This window comes from Lathyrus oleraceus, chromosome 6 (genome assembly GCF_024323335.1).
Source record: "Lathyrus oleraceus cultivar Zhongwan6 chromosome 6, CAAS_Psat_ZW6_1.0, whole genome shotgun sequence".
NCBI lineage: Eukaryota > Viridiplantae > Streptophyta > Magnoliopsida > Fabales > Fabaceae > Lathyrus > Lathyrus oleraceus.
Window position 1 is genome coordinate 455,915,736 of NC_066584.1, and position 8,852 is coordinate 455,924,587.

Sequence of the window (8,852 nt, forward strand, 5' to 3'; positions counted from 1 at the left end):
ATATCTGAATTAATCAGCGGGAACTTAAGCCAGATCTGAAATTTGAAAGATACACATTTTAGCAGCTTTGGGTTTTACTGGTTTATTTTTTCGGCAATATTATGAATAGGCATGTAATTTGAACTTGCGTGGCATAATTGATTCCTTATTAGGTTTGACTAGTCTCTATAAGATTTTATTGGCATAATTGATTGTGTATTAGATTTGACTAGTCTGTATAAGATTTCTTTTGGCAGATACATGGTAGTGCATTCCAATCTTGAAAGCATAATTCTTACAATAGCATAACCCTTCACAAGATGACTAAATCCTATTTTTACACACTGCATGTAATGTGATTCATTGTTCATTCAGTTTAATCTCAATTGCCTATTGTTAAATGGTCTAAGCACATTTAAAGCACCTTCTGCTTCTACCCTAATTAATCACTTCAACTTCTATTTTCATTTCATTGCTTTCTCTTCTGTTGCCTTTTCCTAGCAAATTTAATATTTTGTTGCAGTTTAATTATGTCTTTAGCAGTTTATATATCCTTTGATAGAAAAACCTGATTCCTTTGACCTGCAACAATATCATAGCAAACCGGTAATAAGTTGCTTGAAATCTGACCATCACTTGTTGACAGATTCACATGTCCACCCCTAAAATAAAGATGTGCAAATATCCAATTTCTTTCACATGAAATCCAACTGTAAACATTAAAAAGAGTGATATTTCTGGCAGTCTCACGTAAACTACTACCAAACACGCGGAAACGTGAACATTTACACTTTTCCTGATTGCTTTTAGTTAATGAACCAGATTAAGGTTTTTTTTCCTTCCATCTCACCATTTTCAATCAAATGAAGTACATGTTAAAAAAGGACGTTAGCTTTAGATAAACCTTAAGCTTTGTTGCGCCGCACCTGTTATATCATGTTATTGATGGCACTTATTGAGGACCCTCTCATTGTAGTTTTAAAGAGTATTTGCGGCTACTATAACCCTTGCACGATTGTTTGTATCCTGGGCCGTTGAGTTATTCGACTATGATATCCAATATATGCTTAGAGGAAGTATTAAATTTCAAGTGCTAGCTAATTTTTTTTTAGCGGAGTTTAGTTTACAGTAGGCGAGGAGGAGAGCACCTACACATGAATTCTATTTGTAGATGACACTTCAAATTTAAAGGGAAGTGGCACCATAATAGCATTGGAAGGACCAAATGAACTATTGATTGAGAAATCACGAGAAATCTTCTAATTCAAGGCTAGCAAGAATAGCTATATGGTTTTCACACTACAAAGATAAAAATCACGTTACGACCATTGATTAGCAACATGGAAAATCACACAGCATGAACACATGGAAAATCACACAGCATGAACATTTGTGGTAATTTTTTTACTACGTAAAAGTCACGTTACAACTGTCACTGTGTGAATCACATCACAAATGTTTAAATAGAATGTAGGTTTGGATCTGTCATGTGTCAGATGCTACGTAAAATTTATACCACAAATTTGACATGTGAAAATCACGTCATATATATATATTGTTTATAATCAATATATTAAAACAAAAATAGTATATATAGTTATGTTACTATAATATAAATATTAAAACTAAATTTTTTGGATTTTAAAAAATAAAAAATTATTAACATATTTATATAAATATAACAACAATACATAAAAAAATATTAAACAGTCCACAACTCAGTATATTTATATATATAAAAATAAAATAAAGTATATTTTTATATATAAAAATAAAATAAAAAATACAGTGAAGAAATCAAATAAAAATGGAGATCAATCAATAGAGTTTGTTGAGTCTTGATCAAATTGTTGAGTCTTTGTTAATAAATAAAATAAAAATCAAATAAGAATAAAAATAGCTATAGTTTTAACCTTAACAAAATAAAAAAAAAATTACCTTTTGAATGAATGGTGGGAGACTGATTTTTGGAGGAAGAAAAATGGTGGAGGGGAGAAAGAAGAAGAAGAAAATGGTGGAAGGGATTCGGTGGAGAAAGAAGAAGAGGGAAAGTTGAGGTGGAGAAAGAAGAAAAGGAAAGGTTGAGAAAATAAGAAGTGAGGAGAGATTTTAGGAAACTGATAATATGTAGGGAAGAGAAAACTTGTCATATGAAAATCACGTCACAAATGTCAGCAGCGTGACAATCACTCCTCAAATTGATAAAGTTGTCAGCCCAATCAATTCAACTGGTCAACGTTTTCCACTCAATTTTTTTTAAAATTTTTGAATTTTGATTAGCGACGTGCAATATATCTCATAAACTATTTTTTTTTGAAAATTTTATAATTCCTCCATGTGAAAACCTGACATTTATTATTTTATTATTTTAAATATTTAGTGATGTGATTTTCATGTCGCAGTCCTCATTTTTAACCACGTGAATTTCACGTCACTAAATCACGTGGTTGAAGACAATTTTTCTTATAGTGCGAGTATGAGCTCTCATCGTCGACATGATCCTCGCCATTGAGATGCACGAAAGTCAAAAGTGACTCACAATTGATGGTAAATCAGGTCGCTGGGGAATATACGACGAGGAAGCCCAACTCATCAAATATCTGAAAAAGTTACATAACTTATCTGAACGCTTTAATGATTTTGAGATAACATATGTTCCTAGAGCACATAACTCCTAGGAGGATCCCTTTCCAAGCTTGCCAGTAAAAAAATAGCAGAACACAACCGCGTTGTGATTCAAGAGACTCACACCGTCCATATTATTTGTGAGTACAACTTTCCATTAGATGTATTTTGCATGATGTCAAAACTAGGATACTTTAGAGTTAATGTATATTGAGCGGTATTATTTGATTCTCATTGTGCATCTTAACATTAGGAAGCATAAACCATTTGGAGATAAGTTAGAAAAGGTTTCATGCATCAAAAGTGCATCAAAAACAAGTTTTATGGACAAAACTATCTATGTGTCGACACATACATGTTTTAGGTCTACACATAAAAGAAACTTTTTTCTATGTGTCGACACATCCGTTTTCTGGTTGGCACATGTACTACATATTTAAAGTCTGTAGCTTTTATTTGATGTGTCGCATCTATAGGTCGACACATGATCTATACAGGTCGATGCATGACCTATACAGGTCGGCACATGAGTCGAATAGGTCGGCTCATGACTTACACAGATTGGCTCATGCAACACATTTTTCCAAAATTTTACAACTTTTTCAAATCTTTTGCATTCCTTTTGCCTCCAAACATGCATGCGTATAAATACTTCATACATGCATCATTTCTAGTAAGGTTTTAGAGCAAGGTTCTAGAGTAAACCTACACAAAATCCGGATTTCAAAGCATTCTCATTATCTTCAACCTCATTCTATGCATACACACAAACAAATTACACATAATCATTCTTTGTTTGGGTGCTATCTAGAATTAGGGTTGATAACGTCCAATATAGAATTGATTGAATTGTAAATTGGGTTGAGATCTTTGAGAGTTTCAAATAAGAAAACCGAGCTAGGGTTTTCCTTCAAGATCGTTTAGGGATTTAAAGGTTTTGGGCAAGATTATGCAATTTGGATCCGATCGAGTGAAGACTTTGAAGAATAGAAGGTTCTTGCAAAGGAGTGGCGTGACGGTGGATCACTTTGGTAAATATTGGGTTACAACAATTCACGGTTTGGATTCGATAGAGTGAAAGCATTAAAAAACAATGGGTTTCTTGCAAAGAAGTAGCGTGAGACGGTGAATCAAATCGGCATTGTTGGGTTGCTTTATCAAACTTTTATCAAGGGAAGAGAATGTGTCAGAATCAACATCAAACTTAGGGTTTGTAGGGTTTGATTGCTACATCTCTCTTGTATACATACTTTTGCAAAGTAAGGTTAATTTCATTATCTCAATTCGAGTTCGAATTGAGGGTAGACGTACCCATAGAGAGGTCGATTGAGAAACTTCCAAAACAAATTCCTATGTACTCTATCTCCCTCTCTATCTCTTTTATTTTCCATTTGCAAATTGTTGAATTCATCGATCCTACGATCAATTCATTTGGATAATACTTTTGATTAACTTTTGAAAGAGACCTAGTTGAGTTGATCACATTCCTTTTTATTGTGATTGGATTTTAAGATCAATAAAACCATATAAATTTCCAAACAATATCGATTGCACACAAGGTGTTCGATAATTTATCTCAATAGATTTTTTTGTATGTTTGATCATTGGAAATAAACTATCCTTGTAAATTTGCATTCAATTGGTTTTGATTGATTGCTTTTTATCAATTTGTGACTCATTATCATACTGTGATTATAATTACGCATATCCGAGCTTTTTGATAGCGGGTTCGGTTAGACGATTCGATCTGGTCTACTTCCGCTTGCCATAAACGTTTCAAAACTGTTTTTGTTAATTTTTTTAAACTAGTGATCTTTTCACCTCCCCTTTAGATCGAAGCCTATCTTCTAATAAGTGGTATCACGAGCTCCAGTCAATTATGTTCTTAATATTTATGTATTAGAAAATGGCTACCGAACCTAAAGGGGCGTACAATAAAGCACCTATTTTCACCAGCGAAAATTATGTCTGTTGAAAAGCTTGTATGTGTATCCATATCAACTCGGTTGATAAGGGTGTATGGGACGTCATCATCAATGGTCCTAACCAAATTACATGACCAATGGTGAAGGCATCGTCGTACCAAAACCGGAAGATCAATGGAATGATAATGATAAGAAATTTTGGTCACATGATTGGAAGATACAAAATATTATCATATCCGCACTCTGTGTTGATGAGTATTATCGTGTTTCCCATTGTGAAACCATCAAGGCTATGTGGGACGCATTAGAAGTTGCCCATGAGGAAACTAATGAGGCTAAACAAGCTAGGATCAATACCTTGAATCAAGAGTTTGAACTCTTTCGCATGAAGCATGGTGAAACCATTGTCGACATGCAAAAGAGGTTCACACATCTTATAAATCGGTTGAATGCTCTAGGTAACTCTATTTCCAATGATATTGCTACTAATAAAGTTTTGAGGTGTCTTAATAGGGAATGTCAACCCAAGGTCACCACAATCAAATAAGCGAATGATCTTAAAACACTTGATCTCACAACTTTGTTTCGAAAATTGGAAGAACATGAGCAAAAACTCACTTGCTTGGAAAAACATGAAAAAGAGAAAGATAAGAAGGTAAAGAAGGAGAAAGGTAAAGACAAGGAGGTAGAGAAGAAGTCTATTGCTCTAAAGACTTCAAGCTCAAAGTCCTCACACAATGAGCAAAGTGATTGTGAAATAAGAGATGACAAGAATTTCGATGATGAAGACATGAAATTGTTTGTCAAAAGGTACCAAAGGTATATAAGGAAAAATGGAGTCAAGAACTCCGACAAGAACCTAACCAAATTTAAAAGGCTTTCTAACTACTCAAATGAAAATGAGAATAAGAAAGGTAAACTTAGAAGTTCATGATACAATTGTGGAGAAGTTAGTCATTATAGACCGGAATGTACTATGATTAAGAAAGATAAAGACAAAGGTCATCAAAATAAATTTAACAAGTCTAGAAGAGCTTATGTTTCTTAGGAAAGTTCAAGTGATTCCTCAAGTGATGAAAGCTCAACTTCAAGTGTCGAATCGGTCCGAATTTGCCTCATGGCAAATAGAAAGAAGAAGAAGAAGAATGTAAGTATTTCTAAGCTTGAATCTATTAATGAGTCATCTTATTCTCAATTACAAAAAGCTTTTGAAAATTTTCATAAAGAATCCTTAGACGCTTTTAAGAAGTTAGCTTCACACAAAAGAATCTTTTTATGCTTAGAAGCTAAAGTTTTAGAATCCGAAAAGAAGATGGAAGCTCTTAAGCGATCTATGATAGATATTCACAATGACAAGAATGAGGATGAAAAATCTTCAAGGTTTGGTTATGAATCTTGTCACAATTTGAAAAAAGAGATAAAAACTCTTCAAGTCAAATTGGACAAAGCATTACAACCAAAGATTGCATTTGGTATTGACCCATCAAAGTTTGAATGGTATTTGAACCATTCATATAAAAAGCATAAATATGTTAAAAAGGAGTCAAATAGCAAAAGTACATCTTATCACAACTTATCTTGTCACTATTGTTGAAACAAGTGTCATACTATTGAAAAATACAAGTTTAGGAAACTTTTTGCTCATAAAGGAGATTTTCAATGGTTGCCCAAATACAACATTGATTTTACCCACTCTCTAGGACCCAATGAAAATCGGATACCTATTTCTCTTGTTTGATTGTATAGGTTGAATTTATTTACTCTACAGAGAAAATATGGTTTCTCGATAGTGGATGCTCAAGACATATGACGGGTGACATATCTTTATTCATTAACTTTGTGCCAAAGAAGAAGGATTAAATTACTTATGGAGACAACAACAATTGAGTAATACTTGGAAAAGGTAGTGTAGGTAATATCTCATCTACTACTATCTCTGATGTTATGTTAGTTGATGGTCTTAAGCATAACCTCCTTAGCATTAGTCAACCATGTGACAAGGGATTTAAAGTTATTTTTACAAAATCTTGTTTCTTGTTTGACCATTATAAAAAGAAGGATTATATGTTTAAAGGCTTGAGGGTTAATAATACATATATATGCTTAACTTAGATGATGTATCTTTGGTTGGAATTAAGTGTCTAGTGACCATGAGTGAATACTCTTTGGTTGGAACTAGATCATGTCAACTTTGATTTACTAAACCAAGTAACTTCAAAAGATTTAGTAATCAGTCTACCAAAATAAAGTTTTCAAAAGACAATATATGCGATGCATACCAAATTGGCAAGCAAACGAGAGTCTCATTTAAATCAAAAAACATTGTTTCAACTTTGAGACCTCTTGAGCTTCTTCATATGGATCTCTTTGGTCCCTCAAGGACCAAAAGCATAGGTGATAACTATTATGGTTTTGTGATAGTAGACGATTACTCGGGATTTTGTTGGATCATGTTTTTGTATAGTAAAGATGAGACTTTGTCAGCTTTCAAACAATTTACTAGATTATCCCAAAATAAGATAGATTTGAAATTTGTTGCTATCCGAAGCGATCATGGATGAGAGTTTGAAAATCAATTCTTTGAGAAGTATTGTGATAAACATGGCATTGGGCATAACTTCTCCGCTCCAATAAATTCACAACAACATGGTGTTATGGAGCGCAAAAATCGTATTTTAGAGGAGTTGACTAGAACATGCTCAATGAAGGTAATCTACCTAAGTATTTCTGGACCGATGTCATTTGCACGACATGTTATGTCTTGAATAAGATACTAATACGTCCTATCTTAGACAAAACTCCCTATGAACTACGTAAGGGTAGAAAACATAATTTGTCACATCTTCACATTTTTGGATGCAAATATTTTATTTTGAACAATGGAAAGGATAATCTAGGTAAGTTTGATGCAAAATCCAAAGAAGGTATCTTCCTCGGATACTTTCAATCTAGAAAGCTTATAGGGTTTATAACAAAAAATTACTTATTGTTGATGAGTCGTTACACGTTACTCTTGACGAGTCTTATCTGAAAAATTTCAGGAAAGGTGTTTCTTTTCATGATATAGGTGTATCTTCACAAGACATTCTCAAGGAACCCGAAAAAGAAATTGCTCAGCCTAAAGCAGTGGAACATGATAAAGAAGAAGATAACGATTGTGAAGAGGAGAAAGTTGAAAGTCCAGCTGCAGTGAACGATCTACCTTTGGCTTGGAGAACCTCTAAAGACCATCTCATCGACATCGTTCTTGGATACATCATAAAAGGCGTGACAACATGCTCCAAGATAAGTAATTTTTGTTATCATTTTGCGTTTGTTTCACAAGTTGAACCTAAAAATGCTAAAGGTGCATTACTTGATGAGCATTGGCTTATGGCCATGCAAGATGAACTAAACCAATTTAAAAGAAATGGTGTTTCGGACCTTATCCCTCATTCGAGAAATCATCAAGTAATTGGCACTATATGGGTTTTTAGAAACAAACTCGACGAAAACGGAGTGATAACTCGGAACAAAGCCCGACTAGTGGCTCAAGGTTATAACCAAGAGGAGGGCATTAATTATGAGGTGACTTATGCTCCGGTTGCTCTCCTAGAGGCTATACGCCTTCTACTGGCTTATGCTTACTCCAAAGATTTCAAGTTATTTCAAATGGACGTGAAAAGTATATTCCTTAATGGATATATTAATAAGGAAGTGTATGTGGCTCAACATCCCGATTTTAAAAATCATGAGTATCCTAATCATGTTTAAAAAATAAAATGAGGTTTGTATGATCTCAAAAAAGCACCTAAGGCTTAGTATGAGCGATTTAGTAAGTTTTTAATCGATCAAGGATACTCTAGGGGAAAGGTAGATACTACACTTTTCATTAAGCGTCAAGGAAAGCATACTATTCTGGTTCAAGTTTATATCGATGATATCATTTTTGGTTTCACTAACATGTAACTTGTCAAGAAGTTTAATAAGCTCATGCAGGATGAGTTTGAGATGAGTCTCATTGGGGAGTTGAATTACTTCCTCGGGCTTCAAATCAAGCAACTCAACCAAGGGGATTTGTGTGTCAAACGAAATATTGCAATGAATTACTAAAGAGATTTGGTATGGAAGATGCAAAATCAATTAATACTCCAATTCCAAAAAATTTAAACTTGGAAAGAAATGAAAATGGTAAGGATGTTGATGTCAAGAAGTATAGATGTATGATTGGTTCTCTTCTATATCTTACTGCATCTAGGCCGGGCATTATGTTTAGCGTGTGTTTGTGCGCTTGTTATCAATCGGCTCCTAAGGAATCACATTTAAAAGTCGTTAAATGTATTC